At 50.0% G+C, this 20,511-nt stretch overlaps 1 pseudogene; it reads right to left on the bottom strand.

The window, feature by feature from the left end:
- Positions 1 to 908: 908 nt before the first annotated feature.
- LOC103275272 overlaps positions 909 to 20,511 on the bottom strand; it is a 68,235-nt pseudogene continuing 48,632 nt past the window's right edge.

The following is a 20,511-nucleotide window of genomic DNA, read 5'->3' as shown; positions in this document are numbered from 1 at the left end:
GGCGACAGAGTGAGACTCCAACTCAAAAAAAAAAAAAGAAAAATCCATTATAGTGATTGCTCTTGAGACAAGCAGAGTATGTATGTATCTCTTTTTGGCTGAGGGGAAAAGTAAGCATCAAAAGGGTTAAATGAGTTGCCTGAGGTAATGCTAGTTTGGATAGAGATCGTACTTTGGAATTAGACTTGAAAATCGAATTCCGGTTATGTCAGTTACTTAACTTCAAATTCCCCCATGTAAAATGCATTCCCACCTTGGGGTCCCATCATCACGTCTGAGCACCAGCAGTGACAGTCAGCAGTGATAGTCAGAGACCAAAGGAGACTGAACGCCCCAAACAAGTTGGGGCCTCCGTGTCTCTTGGCAGACATCTAAAGGTGAAAGGAGCCAGGCATAGTGGCTTACACCTATAATACCCACACTTGTTGGGCAGCCGAGGTGGGAGGTTCACTTGAGCCCAGGGGTTCAAGACCAACCTTGGGTAACATAGAAAGACCTCGTCTCCACAAGAAAGTAAAACAATTAGCTGGGTGTGGTGACACTTACCTGTAGCCCCAGCTACTCAGGAGACTGAGGAAGGAGGATTGCTTAATCCCAGGAGCTTGAGGCTGTGATGAGCCATGATCATGCTGCTGCACTCCAGCCTGGGCAGCAAAGTGAGACCCCGACTCAAAAAATAAGTAAGTAAATGCAATGAAATAAATAAATAAGGGTAAGAGGAGACAACCAAAACACAGCAAAGGGTGAGCATGGGACCACCTCCAGGATCCCGCTTCTGAGACCCTTTGGAGCTCTTTGACCCCATAAGCATCACACTCAAATGCATAGATATGTTATACATGTACAGAGGTGTTGGAGCAGGTCTTGTCATGTGTGTTCGTCTTGGTTGTAGTCACTAAGGCACTGACCTCAGAAAATCCAGCTTCAGCTGTGAGATAGGACGCATGTCTTCTGAGTCCAGCTGGTACACGACCAGCTTTGAAAGGCTCGAGGGGACAGAGAAAGCACCACCAAGGAGAGGAAACCTCCGGGGCCACAGGAGCAGAGCTGAAGTGGAAGAGGGGTCACGACGCCAGCATGACCGAAGCCCTGGGACTTACACAGGCTGGGGCACAGGCTAAGATGTGACAGGGTCATAGGAGTCCTGTAACTGGGGGTGGGGGAGGAGGGTATCCTGGTGACCATCTGGTCTCACCATTAAGACAGGGACAAGCTTGTCCAAAGTTACCCAATAAGAAATCTGACAGGTTTTCTGTTTCTCAGAATAGGATGGTCTGGGACAGGTGCGGCGGCTCATGTCTATAGTCCCAGCACTTTGGAAGGCCAAGGCGGGAGGGTTTTTTTTTTTTTGAGTTGGAGTCTCACTCTGTCGCCCAGACTGGAGTGCAGTGGCCGCTCCCGCCACCGCAGACTCGCCTGCTGGGCTCCGGGGATTCTTCCGCCTCAGCCTTCCAAGTAACTGGAACTATAGGCGTGCGCTACCACGCCCGGTTAATTTTTTGATTTATTGTAGAGATGAGGTCTCGCCTGCCCAGGCGGGTCTCGAATCCACGGGCTCAGGCAATCCACTCACCTCAGCCTCCCAAAGGCGCGGTGCGGGAGGATTATTTGAGTCCAGGAGTTCAAGACCAGCCTGGGCAACATAGTGAGACCTTGTCTCTACAAAAAATTAAAAAATAAGCCGGGCATAGTGGCATGTGCCTGTAGTCCCAGCTAATCGGGAGGCTGAGGAAGAAGGATCACCTGAGCCTAGGAGGTCAAGGCTGGGGTGAGCCATAAACAGCTTGGGTGACAGAGTGAGACACTGCCGAAAAAAAAAAAAAGGATGGTCTAGGCATTTGAAGCTACCGTATCACTGAAAATACATAAAAGTTCTGGATAAGGCCGGGTGCAGTGGCTCAAGCCTGTGACCCCAGCACTTGGGAGGCCAAGGTGGGGGATTGTCTAAGCTCACAGGTTCGAGAACAGCCTGGGCAACTAGTGCGTGCCTGTAGTTCCTGCTACTTGGAAAGCTGAGGCGGAAGGATCACCTGAGCCCAGCAGGTCAATGCTGCCGTGGCCACAAACATGCCACTGCACTCCAGTCTGGGCAACAGAGTGAGACTCCAACTCAAAAAAAAAAAAATTCTAGATAAAATATATAAAGTATTTCGAGACCCACCTGGGCAACTTGGCGAGACCTCATCTCTACAATAAATCAAAAATTAGCCGGGCGTGGTAGCACGCGCCTGTAGTTCCGGCTACTTGGAAGGCTGAGGCGGAAGGATGGCCGGAGCCCAGCAGGTCGAGGCTGCCTGCGGTGGCTGGGAGTGGCCATCGCACTCCAGTCTGGGTGACAGAGTGAGACTCCAACTCAAAAAAAAAAAAATTTAAAATATATATATATATATATATATATATATAAGTTATATATATATAAAGTTTGTTGAAATGCATAGTCACAGCCAATTGCTTTGCTAAACTCTGGTCTGGCCACGTGGCTCTCTGAGCTATGGTTGCCATGTTTCCTAGCTTTAGCCCCCTCCCCTACCTTGGGGAGATGAATCTTCTCTCTATTCTCTCTCTCTCTCTCTCTTTTTTTTTGAGTCAGAGTCTCACTCTGTCTCCCAGGTTGGAGTACAGTGGCACGTTCCCGGCCACCGCAGCCTTGACCTGCTAGGCTCAGGCAATCCTTCTGCCTCAGGCACGTGCCACCATGCCCAGCTCCTTTTTTGATTTATTGTAGAGATGAGGTCTCGCCAAGTTGCCCAGGGTAGTCTCGAACCAGTGGGCTCAGGAAATTCTCTTACGTCGGCCTCCCAAAGTGCTGGGATTTTAGGTGTGAGCCACTGTGCCCAGTCATCTCATTTACTTTCTAGATAAACTATGTTTTCCAATGTGAAAAAAGATGCAGTCACCAATTGCCTCAATGTGTCAGACCTTGGATGGCCTGTTTCTGTGCTGACTAGCAGCATCCCTCACCTTTGAGTCCTGTCCCCAGGGGAGATGACTCCCTGCCTTGGCACCACCATTCAGTGTCTGAGCCATCTCCATTTGGAGCCAAGCAAGCAGGGGGCAACCAGATGATGGTGCACTGTGGTGAAGACACTGAATGGGGACAGAATAGATCCAAGTTCATTGCCTCTCACTTTGCCCGCTTGGCTCTTTCCTTTTTGTAAAGAAAGTAGTTTTGAGTAGATAAACAAAATTCCCCCCTCATCTGTGATTCTGCTTTCTCCAGGGTAGTAGGTTGCTTCAGGTTCAAGTTCAAAGTTGCTTCCAGTTCAAGGTGCCACTTCCCTTCTTCCAAGTTGGCCAACCGAGGAGGCCACTGGTGTGTGCAGGGGCCAGCCCATTCCCAGTAGTGGCTGCTGGGGGGAGTTGCCTGCCAGGTCTCTGAGTCACCTGGGAATCCTGTCTGGATGGTACTGACCCACTGGCTAACGCTAGGGCCTTCCTGCCCGTAGAAGTCTGCCCCGGAGTGAAAGAGGCTGCCAGTCTCACTCTCCTCACCTCCTGCCCCATGCTCTGACACTGGGCGTGGCACAGGGAGAGGCTTCCTCATCCATCTCTGCCAAGGCTCCAAGCCCCCAAAGTCAAACCTATACCTCTCATGCCTCAAAGAGCTCCCACAGGCCTGCCAAGTCAACTCCCACTCTCAACTGTCTCCAAAGCTACTTCCTCTCCCCAGCTCCAGACGCTGCCCAGATCCAGCCATCTGCACCTTCCCGCCTAAAGTTCTGCGCTTGGCATTTCAGACCCTTGGTGGTCTGGCACCTGCCTCGCCTTCCTGGCTCTGTTCGCTCGTTCATTCTCCTACCCTCCAGCCATGAGGATGACTCACTATTTCCCATGCTTGGCTGTAACCTCCCAGAAATCCTGGATCTCGGTCCACACTCCTCTCCTGGCCATGGTGCCCTTCCCCACCTTATCTGCCTGCAACTCCTCCTCCTTGAGATCTAGTTGGCGAATCGCCTCCACTGTGGCCAAATCAGAAGTTGCCTCCTCTGGGTTCCAGAGCACTACTGATATATATGGCATCAGATTATTTCTGTTGTCTACCTCTGCCCCCCAACCTGTAAGTTCCTTGTGAGAAGAGGCTGAGTCTGACTCAGCATTGACTCCTTGGTCACAGTGTTAAACGTGTGTGGAATTCAACTCCAGGGAGAGCTTTGGGGAAAGCAGTCTGAGCCACCAGACTCACACCAGAGCAGCAGTCGTGTCCTGCCTTGTGGCCCTGTGGCTGGGCCCAGCTTCAGAGAGGGGAGGCCCTCGGAAGTGTCATGTTGTGGAAAATATGCCCTCGGGTTAGAAGACTGCCCAGCAGGGTACAGTGGTTCACACCTGTAATCCCAGCACTCCAGGAGGCCAAGGCAAGAGGATTGCCTGAGCTCAGGGCTTTGAGACCCAACCTGGGCAAATTGGAGAGCCCTTGTCTCTACAATAAATAAATAAATTAGCCAGGTGTGGGGACGCACACCTGTAGTTCCAGCTACTTGGAAGGCTGAGGTGGAAGTATTGCCTGAGTCCAGCAGGTCGAGGCTGCAGTGGCTATGAGCATGCCACTGCAGTCCAGCCTGGGCGACAGGGTGGGACTCCCACACACACACACCAAGACTCCCCTGACACCTAGAAAGTCGCATCCCAGCTTTGCCTCTCAGCTACTTATTGCATGCCCTTAGACAAAACACTTCATTCATTCATTCATTTACTCATTCAGCATTTAATGGACATTGTGGTGGTTTTGAAGTGGGTCAACTTAGCTAAGAAGAATTTCCCAGAATTCCCTTGTGCACGGATTCCCAGGTCTGGGCTGGCCATGAGAGAAACGTGTGCAGGATTTGGAAGGTTGCAGGCGCAGTGCAACCTTGTGGTGTGCTCTGTAGGTCACGCAGGACAGAGGTGGGGGCACCTCACACACACTGCCACTGGATGCTGGCTTACCTTTTTGGCCTGGGGTAGCTGCTGGGCCCACAGGTGATCTAGCTCCTGGGCCAGGTGTGTGGCTCTGGGCTGAGGGTCCCCAGTTGGCCCCTCAGGTCACCTGCATCATTTTTTGTTTTGTTTTTTGAGTCAGAGTCTCACTCTATCTCCTAGGCTGGAGTGCAGTGGCACAATCACGGCTCATGGCAGTCTCAACCTCCTGGGGCCAAGTGATCCTTCTGCTTCGGCCTCCTGAATAGCTAGGACTACAGGCATGTGCCACTATGCCTAGCTAATTCTTTAAATTTTTGTAACGACGAGGACTCACTATCTTGCCCAGGCTGGTCTCGAACAATAAATCAAAAAATTATCTGGGCGTGGTGGCACGCACCTGTAGTTCCAGCTACTTGGAAGGCTGACACAGAAGGATCACAGGGCCACTGCACTCCAGCCTGGGCGACAGAATAAGACTTCAACGCAAAAAAAAAGGAAACTGAGACCCTGGAGGGTGAGATCTTGCTTATTTTCCTGTTTCTAGTGCCGAGGAGGGTGAATGTCAGAGTAGTCACTGGGGCTCCATCAGAAGCAGAGCCCCTGTGAGCCATGAAGAGCAAGGAGTTTATTGTAGGGGTCAGACCTCCCTTCCTGGCAGGAGCTGGCTAATTTGTCTGTGTCAGGCGTTGTCTCTGTGTCTCTACTGGACCTGAGTTCAGCAGAGCCGGCTCAGGGAGGGAAGATGGATGTGAGGCAGGGAAGACAAAAGCAACCTGCAACCGCACCTGACTCTCACTGCCTAAAATCTCAGTGACACAGGTAGCTGAGCGCAGTGGCTCATGCCTATAAATCTCAGCACTTTGGAAGGCCGAGGCGGGAGGATTGCTTGAGCCCAGGAGTTTGAGACCAGTCTGGACAGCATAATGAGACCTCATCTCTACCAAAAAAAAATTAAAAAAAGCAAAAAACTAGCCAGGCATGGTGACATGCCTGTAGTCAACCTACTCGGGAGGATGAGGTGAAAGGATCGCCTGATCCCAGGAGGTCAAGGCTGTGGTGAGCTGTGATTGTGTCACTGTATGGCAGCCTGGATGACAGAGTGAGACCCCGACACACACACAGATGTAAAGTAAGCCATCAGGAGCCAGGCTTTTAGGACCTTGAGGCTGTGCTTTGCTGGGGCCAAAGAGAGACCTTTGGGCTCTGACCACCAGTTAATTCAGCCAAACAACCACATGCTATTTTCCTTTCTGTTAATCCTGAGGTCAACGACCTTCCATGGTCTGTGCAGGAGGCAGAGGCTTGTGACCTCTACACTGTGCCTTTTAAACTATCAGTGGTGAAGGAACTACCTTATTTAAAAAAATGTTTCCCCAGTCTTTCACAGATTAACACTTTCATAAAATACAACAAAAATAAATCATGAGAAATGTGAGCCCAGATTTTTTTTTATTAGAGCTAATAGGCATAAAACGACTCCATCAAATCCCCATAAACATTTATTTTTTCTTTTTTCGAGTCGGAGTCTCACTCTGTTGCCCAGACTGCAGTACCGTGAAGCCTCAACCTGCTGGGCTCAGGTGATCCTTCCACCTCAGCCTTCCAAATAGCTGGAACTACAGGCATACACCATCACACCAGACTGATTTTTCTTGATTTATTGTAGAGATGAGGCTTTGCCAAGTTGCCCAGGCTGGTCTCGAGCTGGTGGGCTCAGGCAATCCTCTCTCCTTGGCCTCCCAGGGTGCTGGGATTATAGGTGTGAGCCACTGCGCCCAGCCACCATAAACATCTCTAGGTGCTTACTCGCAATTCTCACACTTACCTCATCGACATGCTGATGTGTGGACTACACTTTGAGTAGGCCCGTGCTCTGCCAGATAGACCAGAGTGGGAGGGGCAGCCCGGCTCCCCGCTGGGTAGGCACGGCCAGTGAGGTTGCTTGCTCTTCTGGTGCAGAACAAAGAAAGTGGGCCTTGGAGCCTCTCCACTTGTGACCTTCCTTGGAGAGCAATCCTCTGTGGGTCTCAGCTTTCCCATTTGTAAAATGGAGCATTGATGGAGCAAGAAGGTGAGTGGGTGAGAACTTGCCACGGCAGGTGAAGACCCATCAAGCCTAAGCTGAGATTTGGCCATGGCTGCTGATGGGTGGTTGGTCAAGGAACACATCTGGGGAGTCTTGGGAGTAGGACAGAGCTGGAGAGACTGGGTGGTGCTCAGTGGACACAGTCTCACCTGAAGGATCACTTTCGTGAGCTCTCTCTGAGACTAAGGCTCGGAGACACCGGATACAGCGCCAGGAAGGACATTTACCTGCTTTCTGAGAGACACGCAACATGGTTTGGGGCAGTGAGGTCTGCAGAATGCTGATAACTTTAGCTCCTCAAGGCTTCTGCCACTTTGGGAGTGTGGACTGGTTGGCAAGAGTGGGGTCCTCTGCAGTGAAACATGTTCTTTTTTTTCTGTTTTTTTTGTTTTGTTTTGAGTTGGAGTCTCACTCTGTCGCCCAAACTGGAGTGCAGTGGCACGCTCCTGGCCACCGCAGCCTCGACCTGCTGGGCTCCGCCGATCCTTCCGCCTCAGCCTTCCAAGTCGCCGGAACTACAGGTGCGCACTACCACGCCCGGCTAATTTTTTGATTTATTGTAGAGACGAGGTCTCCGCAAGTTGCCTAAGCTGGTCTCAAATCCCTGAGCTCAGGCAATCCTCTCGCCTCGGCATCCCAAATTGCTGGGATTACAGGCGTGAGCCACCGCACCTGGCCAGATGTATTCTTTAAGGAGGCAAAAATGAACATGTTAGTGACCCCAGCTGAGATGCTCTTTGTGGGCCCCATTATAACTGGGGAAGACTTTGATCTACAGCATTCATTCTCAATGGGGCAGAATACCTCTCAGAGGTCAAACAAATCATTTTATATAAAAAAAATACATGGGCCGGGTACAGTGGCTCACGCCTGTAATCCCAGCACTTTGGGAGGCAGAGGCAAAATGATTTCCTGAGCCCAGGAGTTCCAGACAAACCTGGGCAACAAGGTGACACCTCATCTTTACAATAAATTAAAAAATTAGCTGGGTGTGGTGGTGTGCGCCTGTAGTCCCAGCTACTTTGAAGGCTGAGGTGGTAGGCTCGCCTGAGCCCATCAGGTTGAGGCTGTGGTGGCAATGAGCGTGCCACTGTGCTCCAGACTGGGCGACAGAGTGAGATTCCTACAAAAAAAAAAAATCATATATATAGAGAAAGATAGACACACACACACAACACAAACACAAGCATATATGTGTATCTATAAATACGTAACATATTTAAAATATATATAAATGTATATTATATATGAATACATATTTTTATAGATATATGTGATTTATTTCTATATAAAATATATGTATATCTTTTTATATATAAAACACAAATATGCATGAAATACGTAAGCAGATATACAGCGTATCTGCGGCATAAGCATTTCAAGGGGAACTATGATTAAGGAGGGAAACACCTAGCCGGGCTCAGTGGCTCAGCCTGTCATCCCAGCACTTTGGCAGGCCGAGGCGAGTGGATTACCTGAACCCGCGGGTTCGAGATCTGCCTGGGCAACTTGGTGAGACCTCGTCTCTACAATAAATCAAAAATTTAGCTGGACATGGTAGTACGCGCCTTAGTTCCAGCTACTCGGAAGGCTGAGGTGGAAGGATCGCTGGAGCCCAGCGGGTCGAGGCTGCGGTGGCTGGGAGCGTGCCACTGCCCTCCAGTCCGGGCAACAGAGTGAGACTCCAAATTAAAAAAAAAAAAAAAAAAGAAGAAGAAGGAAACACCTAAGATGGCTCCTTAGGAGTACAATAGCATAAAAATGGTTTAGCCACACTGGCTTGGGGGTTTAAAGTCCTGCCACTATGTAGAGAGAAGCAATGTGTCAGTGACATTTGTTTATAAGTGCCATTGTGAGTGTACTGGCTCCTCCAGGCTGGTCAGACTCAGGGATATCCAAACTGTGTTACTAGTAACCCCAAACCCAAACCCCTGACACCCACTGACTGGGGCACCACAGGACTCCTGCAGCCTTCCCCATGCCCGCCGCACTTCGGTGCCAGCCTGGAATCTTCCAAAGCTCTGATGGGAGTCCCCACAGATGGCTCCTTGGCTCCCCGTGGTCTCCAAGCTGCCAGCTCACCCCAGCAGCTGGATGAGACAACCTGGGAGGTCTGGTGTAGTCAGCCCTCATGAGCAAGTCCCGTATCTCAACTTCCAGAACCGTGCCTCAAGCCTGTGGCTGTTTCAGATGCCTTAGCTCATCCTTCCTGGGGAACTTTCCCCTTCCAGCCCCACGGAGAGCCTGGTAGCACCCGCAACCTTCCTCTGTCTTCCTGGCCTTCTCTTGGAGACTCCTGCCCATCTTCCAGCTACTACTCTTACCCTCCTCTCTTCAGTTTGAGTGGACTTGCTTTTTTTTTTTGAGTTGGAGTCTTACTCTGTTGCCCCGTCTGCAATGCAGTGGCACAATCATGGTTCACTGCAGCCTCGACCTCTTGGGTTAAGGTGCTCCTCCTGCCTCAGCCTCCCAAGTAGCTGGGACTACAGCCATGTACCACCATATTTGGCTCATTTTTAAATTTCTTGTAGAGATGGGGGTCTCACTATGTTGCTCAGGCCAGTCTTGAACTTCTGGCTTCAAGTAAAATCTTCCCACGTGGCCTCCCAGAGTACTGGGATTACAGGTGTGAGCCACTGCGCCCGGCCTTGAGTGATCTTCAGTTTAGGTTGGGTCCTGTTGTGCTCCTGTTTAAAGCCTTCCCCACTGTACGTAGAAAACTCCAAACGTCTCATGCCAAGCCTGCTTGCTGGTTTTGAAAAGTCAAGTTCTTTCTTGTGTCATGGACTTTGTTCAAACTGTTGCCTCTCCCCCGGCCGTGTCTGACCCAAAAGTCACACCTCAAATGAGTTTTCTCTGACCACCTTGACCACCCTCAATTTTCTCCCACCATCAGGTTTCTTCAAACATGGCACATAGTTGTAGTACTTTGTAATGGTTTGTTTGCTGTTTTGTTTTATTTTTGTTGTTTTTTTTTGTCTTTCTTCTTGATTGAAAACTTCCCGAGGGTAGCACCAGGTTTTCTTCCTCATTACTGTATACTCAACCCCTGGCAGGGGACTCAGCACACAGTAGGCACTTAATAATCATTTGCTGGCCAGGCATGGTGGCTCACACCTGTGTTCCCAGCACTTTGGGAGGCAGAGGTGGGAGGATTGCTTGAGTCCAGGAGCTCGAGATCAGCCTGGGCAATATAGAAAGACCTCATTTCTTCAAAAATTAAAAGAAATTGCCTGGGCCCGCTGGTTCGAGACCCGCCTGGGAAACTTGGCGAGACCTCATCTCTACAATAAATCAAAAACTAGCTGGGCGTGGTAGCGCACGCCTGTAGTTCCAGTTACTCGGAGGGCTGAATGGAAGGATCGCTGGAGCCCAGCAGGTCAAGGCTGCGGTGGCCAGAGCGGCCGCTGCACTCCAGTCTGGGCGACAGAGTGAGACTCCAACTCAAAAAAAAAAAATTAAAAGAAAAATCAAAAAATTAGCTAGGCATGGTGGTGTACACCTCTAGTTCGTTCCAGCTACTCGGGAAACTGATGGTGGGAGAAAATTGAAGGTGGTCAAGGTGGTTAGGGAAAACTCATCTGAGGGAAAACTTTTGAGCCAGACATGGCCAGGGGAGAGGAGGGATATTTTAGGGCTGCTCAAGCCTAGGAGTTAGAGGCTGTGGTGAGCCATGGATGTGCCACTGCAGTCCAGCCCGGGTGATACAGTGAGACCCTAACTCTAATAATAATAATAATAATAGTGATAATTTGTTGGGTGAGCGAGTGCATACATGAGCAAACACTGCATTATACAAAGGGACAGACTGCTGTGAAGATACATGTGACTGGCCAAGGACCTGGATGACTGTCCCTCGCTGGGCCTCCCACCCACATCCAAGCCCCAGCTGCTGAGGACCCACATGGGGAGGTGACATGAAGGGGCTGAGCTCAGAGGATGTGCTGCCCAGTGTCTCCCAAGGTATGGGCTCCAGGAGCCCCGGGGACTTCGCCTTCTTGGAAATCCATGAAGCCTACTGGAAATTAACTTGGGGGTTAAGTTTCAAGCTTCTCCCGCCTCCCTGGTGGCCTGCTCACTGAGCAAGTGGGAAGGATTATTCTGCTCTAATGAATGTGTTCCAAAGACTGGATAGAAGGAAGAGGAGGCGTGGTCACCACTGACACTTTAGCGTGCTTTGATTTTTCAAGGCACTTTCAAGACTTCTATGCAAACTCCATGAAAAATACCCCCTCAACTTGGCTCAGCCACGCTAACTCATTGTGCTTTTGGAAACACCAGAGGGTTTATAGTTTCAAGAAGTTGTCGTGTCGTCAGTCTCCCTGATGGAACCAGCCTAATCATCGATGTCAAGCTCTGGGGAAGAAAAATAGGAAGAAAGTGTCAGATGTCTAGTATATACTAGAACTGGGCTTTTTTTTTTTTTTTTTTGGAGTCAGATTCTTACTCTGTTGCCTAGGCTGGAGGGCAGTGGCACAATCCCAGCCCCCCTCAGGCTTGACCTCCTGGGTTGAGGCGATCCTTCCACCTCAGCCTCTCAAGGAGCTGGGACCACAGGTGCATGTCACCACACCCAGCTTAGAACAGTCCCTTGACTGTAGTATCTCACCAATGAGTCACTACCCGAGACATAGGTTGCATTGTTCCTGTTTTATAAAAAAAGGAAACACAGACTTGAGAACAGTAAGTCATTTATCAGAGACCACAAAGGTATTAACTGAAAACCCATTAAGAGTTCTTCAAAAGAACAGGCTGTACTTTTATGTCTTAAGGACATGTGATAAAAAATTTGTATTTGGATTAAATTTGGACATGCATTGTGTAATCCATGATCAGGAGAGATTTCTTTGGAGAGGATTTGATGTCAATACATTCAAATAACATCTGTTTATCAGCCAGCAAGTGAGTGCTGGGAGATCTTGGCTACGGTGAAATGAGATTAGAGATATGTTAGTGACGTGGAAAGAAATCTCAGTGGCTTGGAGGCCCAAGTTCAGGTCCAGTCTCATTTTTCACGGTGTGCCTTTGACCCAGCCCCTTCATGTCTCTAAGCCTCAGTTTCCCCAACAATAAAATAAAGAGGTCGAACTGTACATCGTTTATGAGGGATAACCCCCCCAAACCCTGGAATTATCTTTTGGAGGACAGGCAGGCTTCCCCCACTGGCTAAGTGTTCTAGGAACCCATGGGCATCAGTGTACCAGCCAGCGTTGTGTAAGAGGCTGCATTCAGCTTCAGTGAATTTTTTCTTTTTTTGGAGATTCTTTCAATGCATTGTCCATTTTCACGATGGGTGGTCTATTTTTAATTTTTCTTATTTTTTATTTTTGAGTTGAAGTCTCACTCTGTCACCCAGGCTGGAGTGCAGTGGCACGCTCATGGACACTGCAGCCTCAACCTGCTGGGCTCAGGCAATCCTTCTGCTTCAGCCTCCCAAGTAGCTGGAAACACAGGTGCATGCCACCATGCCCAGCTAGTTTTTTGATTTATTGTAGAGACGAGGTCTAGCCAAGTTGCCCAGGCTGGTGTTGAATCCCTGGGCTCAGGCAATCCTCTCGCTTCGGCCTCCCAAAGGGCTGGGATTATAGGTGTGAGCCACCACGCCCAGCACGATGGGTGATTTATGAGTGCACCTGCCCATACCGCACTGAGTGTTCAGCAGTTTTCGACCAAAAATGTTGTGACTCCCGTACCCCACCCTCCTTATTCACCCAATCTCACTCTAAGTGACTTTTGTTTCCCCAGATGAAAACGTCCTCAAAGGAAAATGTTTTGTCAATATGAAAGAGGTGAGACAAAGAGGCAGCAGCACTACCAAGGCATCAAAATTGATGTGTTCAAATACTGTTTTGAGCCGTGGAAAAAGCATCTTGGTAGGTGAATTGCATCCAACAGAGAGTACTTTGAAGGTGACTGAAGTTTAAACATGTAAGAATAAATACACAAGCCGGGCTCGGTGGCTCAGCCTGTAATCCCGCACCTTGGGAGGCTGAGGTGAGTGGATTGCCTGAGCCTCTGGGTTCGAGACCCGCCTGGGCAACTTGGTGAGACCTCATCTCTACAGTAAATCAAAAAATTAGCCGGGTATGATAGCGCGCGCCTGTAATTCTGGCTACTCGGAAGGCTGAGGCGAAAGGATCGCCGGAGCCCAGTGGGTCGAGGCTGTGGTGGCCGGGAGTGGCCACTGCACTCCAGTCTGGGCGGTGGAGTGAAACTCCAACTCAAAAAGAAAAAGAAAAAATACACAATTTTTATAAATAAATTCCCGGGTTTTTTGGTTCCCCCTTATACAAAGTCCCTTCTATCTTGAAGCTTCTATGAATGAATCACTCATCATGCCAAAGACTCACTTCACCCTTCCTGAGTGCACAGGCCCTTTTTCTGAGTTCTTTTCTGATGGTGTTTCCATGCTTCCTAGTTTCAAGTCATGAAAGCTCAAGGTCCCTGTTGCCTTCCCCATTCCTGTCACGCAGTGTTCTTTCTCTAGTGTTATTCAGATTTCATCAGGTTCCCATCCATTCCTCCTTCCCTTTCCTGCCGCCACCATCCTGGGGCCAGGTTATAGTTGCTTTCTAATACGTCCAATACATCCCTCCCTCATCCTCAGTTCAAGCCTATGAAGGCTACTAGACTGATTTTTTTTTATTTTTTTTGAGTCTCACTGTGTTGTCAAGGCTGGTCTCAAACTCCTGGCTTCAAGTGATTCTCCCACCTCACCCTCCCAAATTGCTGGGATAAAAGGCGTGAATCACTGTGCCCACACAGAATGGTCTTATTAAGAGACCACTGAACTGTTCTCTCTCCTCTGAACCCTCAGTGAACCCCCTAAAGCTATGGCCCTCGACTCTCAGACCAGGTCTGGCCTTGACTCAACCTCCATGCCTCTTAACTAGTCCCTTGACACATGACTTCTCACAGCCTCTTTCCTGACTCTAAAAACAAAACAAGGAGCGTGGCTTCATCCTGCTCAAAGTCCCTTTTGATTAAAAATGTCATATACCTCTGCCATAGGCTGACTTGTTAGCTGATTTGTCAGCTATCCCTGTTGTTTTCTGGCCTCTGTCCTGCTTTCTCACTGCTCACTGATCTGTCTGGAATGTCCAGTGTATGTATGTAGGGGACGGGGGTCAATGAGGGTCTGCTCTTGGAGTTTGGTGCTCGTTCTGAGTATGGAATTTTCACTCCCTGAGTTTGTTTCTTCATCTGCAAAAAAGGGAAAACCATCACTTTCCTGATTTCCTTGCAGGTGTGTTTAGAAGAGCACAAGAAGGAATTACTCTTCCTTCTTTCCTTCCAAAAATACCAATCCTGGGCCGGGTGCAGTAGCTCGTGCCTGTAATCCCAGCACTTTGGGAAGTTGAGGTGAGAGGATTGCTTAAGCCCAGGAGTTCAAGACCAGCCTAGGCAACATAGCGAGACCTCATCTCTATGCAAATAATAATAATAATAATTAACCAGGCGTGGTGGCACACACCTGCAGTCTCAGCTACTTGGGAAGCTGAGGCAGAAAGATCACCTAAAACCAGAAGATTGAGGCTGCAATGAGCCATGATCATGCCACTGCACTCCAGCCTGGGTGACAGAGTAAGACACCGACTCAAAAAACAAACATTTTCAATTTAGATTAAGCAGCCTTCTATTGGAAGAAGATGTCATGTAGGTCTTTTTTTTTTTTTTTGAATTGAAGTCTCACTCCATCATCCAGGCTGGAGTGCAGTGGCATGTTAACGGCCACTGCAGCCTTGACCTGCTGTGTTCAGGCGATCCTTCCACCTCAGCCCTCCAAGTAGCTGGAACCACAGATGCGCACCACCATGCCTGGCTAATTTTTTGATTTATTGTAGAGATAAGGTCTTGCCAAGTTGCCCAGGCTGGTCTCGAACCCCTGGGCTCAGGCAATCCTCTTGCCTTAGCTTCTCAAAGTGCTGGGATTACAGTTTTGAGCCTCCACGCCTGGCTGTTGTCTTATTTTAAGAAATTGTCACAGCCACACCAGCCTACAACTACCACTACCCTGATTAGTCAGCAACCATGAACATGATCTTACACCCTCTACCAGCAAAAAGATTACAATTTGCTGAAGGCTCAGATGATCATTAGCATTTGTAAGCAATATAGTTTTTTGATTTTTTTGTTTTGAGTTGGAGTCACCCAGGCTGGAGTGCAGTGGCATGATCATAGCTCATTGCTGCCTCAACCTCCTGCGTCCAGGCAATCTTCCTGGTTCAGCTTCCCGAGTAGCTGGACTACAGGTTCACACCACCACGTTTGGCTATTTTTTTTTTTTTTGTTGGAGTCTCATTCTGTTGCCCAGACTGGAGTGCAGTGGCCGCTCCCGGCCACCGCAGTCTTGACTGCTGGGCTCCGGCGATCCTTCCACCTCAGCCTTCTGAGTAGCTGGAATTACAGGCGCGCGCTACCATGCCCGACTGATTTTTTGATTTATTGTAGAGATGAGGTCTTGCTGCCCAGGCGGGTCTCAAACCCGCGGGCTCAGACAATCCACTCACCTCAGCCTCCCAAAGGCGCGGGATTACAGGCTGAGCCACCGAGCTCGGCTTTGGCTAATTTTTAAATTTTTATTTATTTATTTATTTATTTATTTATTTATTTATTTACTTGAGTAGAAGTCTCACTCTGTTGCACAGGCTGGAGTGTAGTAGCACACTCACAGCCACCGCAGCCTCGACCTGCTGGGCTTAGGCGATCCTTCCACCTTTCTTCCAGGTAGCTGGAACTACAGGTGCATGCTACCTTGCCTTGATAAATTTTTTTTTTAGTTGTGGAGACAAAGTCTTGCCAAATTGCCCAGGCTGGTCTCAAACCCCTGGGCTGAGGTAATCCTCCTCATCTTGGCTTCCCAAAGTGCTGGGATTATAGGCATAAGCCACTGCGCCTGGACATTTTTTGATTTTTTTGTAGAGACTTGGTCTCGCTATGTTGCCTAGGCTGTTCTCAAACTCCTGGACTCAAGCAGTCCTCCCACCTCAGCCTTCCAAAGTGCTGGGATTATAGGTGTGAGCCACCTGCCCAGCTGGTTGTACAACATTATAAGTCTACTACGTGACACCACATTGTATACTTAAAAAATGGTTAATTGCACATTATGTGATTTCACCTCAACAAAAATATGTGAATGCACATTGATACATATTGTGATAGATATCACAAAGGAAAAACCAGGATGCTTTGGTAGCAAATAATGGGGAGCAGGGAGGGAAACTCACATTCCAGGTTCACAGAGCTCTAGGGAGATAGGACAATCGCAGGTGCTGTGGCCTGAGGGGAGTGAACTGGGCAGTTCTGGCATTGGAAGGAAGCCAGGCTGGAAGGCCACAGCACACTCAGGTGGAAGGAGACCAGATCGTGCATAGATGAGAAGCCATATTAAAGGGGTATCCAGCCGGGCTCGGTGGCTCAGCCTGTAATCCTGCACCTTTGGGAGGCTGAGGTGAGTGGATTGCCTGAGCCCGCGGGTTTGTGACCCGCCTAGGCAACTTGGCGAGACCTCATCTCTACAATAAATAATAAAAAAAATTAGCCGGGCATGGTAGCACGCATCTGTAGTTCCAATGCCAGAACTGCCCAGAACTACGGAAGGCTGAGGCGGAAGGATCGCCGGAGCCCAGCGGGTCAAGGCTGCGGTGGCCGGGAGAGGTCACTGCACTCCAGTCTGGGTGACAGAGTGAGACTCCATCTCAAAAAAAATTAAAATAAAAAAAAAATAAAGGGGTATCCTATCCTACATGGCGGTGCCTGCCTTCTCTGATCCGCAGATGGTGTAGGACAACCTGTCCTCCCCTGGAGGGTATGAAACATCAATATCTGTGGTGTCGCACGTTTTCCAGCTGGATTGCCCTTGGCTGGAAGTGATCCTTCATGCCTACAGGCCCTAAAGGAAAGAATGGCCGACTCCCACTGGGTGCTCAGTACTCCTGACCATCCCTCTAGCAGCGCCAAGTCTTGGCCCACTCACCTCCTCCAACAAAATGCTGAAGGTTTAAGTAGTTCTTGGCTGCAGGGTTGTGGTCATTGCTCCCAAGTGGCTGTGCTGGTGAGGCTGTAGTTCCCATCTGCCCTCCTGGCCCCTTTACCCCTTCCTGCCTAGAGCTCAGAGTGTGTCCCCAGAGGGGCCCTCCTCCTTCTAACGCTCCTATTTTATTTTATTTTATAATTTTTTGTTCTATTGTTTTAATTTTCTTTTGAGTCGGAGTCTCACTCTGTTGCCCAGGCTGGAGTGCAGTGGCATGCTCACAGTCACCGAAGCCTCAACTTGCTGAGTTCAGGCAATTCTTCTGCTTCAGCCTTCCAAGTAGCTGGAACTACAGGCATGAGCCTCCACGCCCAGTTAATTTTTTGGTTTATTGTGGAGACAAGGTCTCTCCATGTTGCCCAGGCTGGTCTCAAACCCATGGTCTCAGGCAATCTTCTCACCTCTGCCTCCCAAAGTGCTTAGAGGCGTGAGCCCCCATGCCCAGCCTATTTTATTACATTTTTTTGTAGAGATGAGGTCTCTCTATGTTGTCCAGGCTGTTCTCAAACTTCTGGCCTCAAGTGATCCTCCCACTTCAGCCTCCCAAAGTGCTGGGATAATAGGCATGAACCACCCCGTCCGGTCCCTGACTCTCCTCTTAAACAATCCCGTGCCCTCCCTAAGCCTCTCCCCTTTGGCTGACCTGGTCTCCTTCCTCTCTAAGTGCCCAAGCAATGAAGTCCCAGTTGTCAGGATGCTCTGCAAACACTTCAGCCTCGGGAGTGACCTGGAAATCAGTGCCTCTCTGCTTGGTTCACTTTCCGTTGGCTCTGCGGAGGAAGAAGCCAGCCTTGGCCTCTGGATCTCCTGGACTGGCTGTCCAGGCTGCCAGCTGATAAGCTGCTGGAGGGAGACACCAGGTCTCAGATGGAGACGACTAGGGAGCAGAGAGGTAGGAAGGGAAGTCCGAGTGTGTTTTGACGCATGAGCTTTGAGAGTCTGCACACCGCTCCAAGGAGTGCGCCTTTCCCAATTACAGTTTTTCTGGTCCTCTGTGCAGCGGGTCAGTGGGAGCCGAGGCCTCAGGATTGGCAGAGGTGCCAGGGTTGGGGTGAGCAGAACGGCACTGGCGGGAAGCAGAGGTGGGGGTGATGGTTCCCTGCCACTTCTTTGGATGGTGCTTTATCTTTCGTAAAAAAACTCCCACTGACTTCTCATTGGATGTCCACAACCACTGTGGGTTGGGCAGGCCAGCTGGCTTCCCACCTGCTTCAAGGACACCCAGCAAGGGTCAGGACCCAGGTCCCTGGACTCCCAGGGTTCCTTGCTGCCTGTTCTCAGATCCCTCCTAAAGACCCCCCAAAAAAGAAAACACCCTTTTCTCTCAAAGAACATTTTACGTTGATGCTAGAGTCCCGGGGATAGGGAGGCAGAAAGAACTAATCCTCAGTTCTGGGAGTTTCCTGGATGAACAAGGCCATCCTTGGCCTTGGAAAGATAAGATGCCAAAGTCCCTGGGCACAGATGCTTCCAGAAGGGCTCCTTCCGAGCCAGCAGCCGGAGACTCCCCTGTTGGCTGGGCCTACCTCTGGCCTCCAGCTGACGTGCTTCTGCGGGCAAGGTGCCCACCAAGGGTCTCAACGAGGCCTGTAGGGCTGCATTCTGGGGAGAGGCCCCGGGGCGGCTGCAGAGATCAGGAGCATGCCACCCTGAGGAGTGTGCCTTTCTCAGTTACAGTTTTGCCTGGGCCTCTGTACAGAGGGTCTGTAGGAGCCGAAGCCCTAGGACTGGCAGAGGTGCCAGGGAAGGGATGTGCAGAATGGCACTGGCAGGAAGCAGAGGTGGAGGCGATGGTTCTCTGCCATTTTGGATGGAGCTTTATATTTTGTAAGACACTCCCACTGACTTCTTGCTGGATGTCCACAACTACCTGTGGACATCTCCCAAGGCTGTTGGGGTTTAGGAAGACAACGCAGAGGACAGCGGAATGACGCCAGTGACACAGACATGGCCGGGCTTACTGTGGGTACCCTGGAGTGCACTCTGCAGCTGGGCCTTTGTCCCTGGCCCTCACTTGGCGCAGAAAGTGCCAGCCTGGAAGGAGCAGGGCCCGCCCCTAGTGTTTGCCTGTCTGAACGTTTCCTGAGGTAACCTCAGGGTGCTCAAGAGCCAGAGGTGAGAGGTCGTGGATGCACTACAGGTACCCAGGATAGGGCCCCTCTCTCCTCTGCTGTGGGGCCCATGGCCTCTAAGAAAGAAGGTCTACCCTCCCCCCAGCCAGGCTTAAGTTCAGTGAGGGGAAGTTTTCCGGTAACCTTGGGCCCCGACGCTAATTTTCAGTGTGACCTTAAGCAAGTCCCTTCCCTCTGTGAGCTCAGACGATCCTTTTGCCTCAGCTTCCCAAGTAGCTGGGACTATAGGTAGACACCACTACACCCGGCTACTTTTGGTCTGTCTGAGCCATGAATTCCCTAGGGCCCTCTTTGCCTCTGGACTGCTCTGGCCCGTCGTTTCAGGGCAGTTAGCATTGGGTCCTCTATCCCTGGGTGTAAGGCTGGGAGGCGTGGGAAGTGGGTTGTCAGGAATGCCATGCCCATGGCCTGGTCATCCGCCCCCTCTTCCTCCCTGACTCTTTTCTGGACAGAACCACCATGGGAGGGAATCAGACCTGCACCCAGTGACCCGGAGACCCATGTCAGGTGAACTTTGCCGGTGTTCTCTGAGAGGGTATGGGCAGCTGGGCTCAGGCCTGGGCCAGCCCTCCACCCCCGCCCTACCTGGCCCCCCCAATCACAAACATACACATATCTCCTCCAGAGACTTAATGATTAGCGTGGGCGGATGGGTCAACAGCCCCTGGGCCCACAGGCCAGGCACTCCTCACAAGTCACACCACTAACATTATCTCACATCAAAGCTTTATGGGAGGTGCTATCTCTATTTTGATCAGATGAAGAAATAAAGACAAAACTATGAAATAAGCAGCCAGAGATCACACAGCGAATACTCGGTAGACCTGCGCTTAGCTCTTATAAATTATTTTTATAAATTATAAACTTTTAAAAAATAAATTGTAAATTATTTATCAGGCCAGGCATGGTGGTTAACACCTGTAATCCCAGCACGCTGGGAGGCCAAGACAGAGGGACTGTTTGAGCCCAGGAGTTCAAGACTGGCCCGGGCAGCATAGCAAGACTCCATTGCTACAAGAAATTTAAAAATGAGCCAAGTGTGGTGACACACGCCTATAGTCACAGCTTACTTGGGAGGCTGAGGAGAGAGGGTTGTCAAAGCCCAGGAGGTCAAGGTTGTAGTGAGCCATGATAGTGTCACTGCACTCCAGCCTGGGTGACAGAGTGAGATTCCAGCCCAGATTCAGTCTACATCAGAGGCCGTGAAAAGAGGAGGAATTTGAGGGCACAGATCAGGAATGGGGTCCTAGCTCCAGTCCTATTGCTGACTGCCTGATCCTGAGAACTTTTCTTAACCTCTGAACATTTGGTTTTTTTTTTTGAGTTGGAGTCTCACTCTGTCGCCCAGACTGGAGTGCAGTGGC

This window comes from Carlito syrichta, unplaced genomic scaffold, assembly GCF_000164805.1.
Source record: "Carlito syrichta isolate Samal-C Ts95f unplaced genomic scaffold, Tarsius_syrichta-2.0.1 Scaffold315396, whole genome shotgun sequence".
NCBI lineage: Eukaryota > Metazoa > Chordata > Mammalia > Primates > Tarsiidae > Carlito > Carlito syrichta.
The sequence above is the reverse complement of the archived record's forward strand: the minus strand, read 5'-3'. Positions and strand labels throughout refer to the sequence as shown.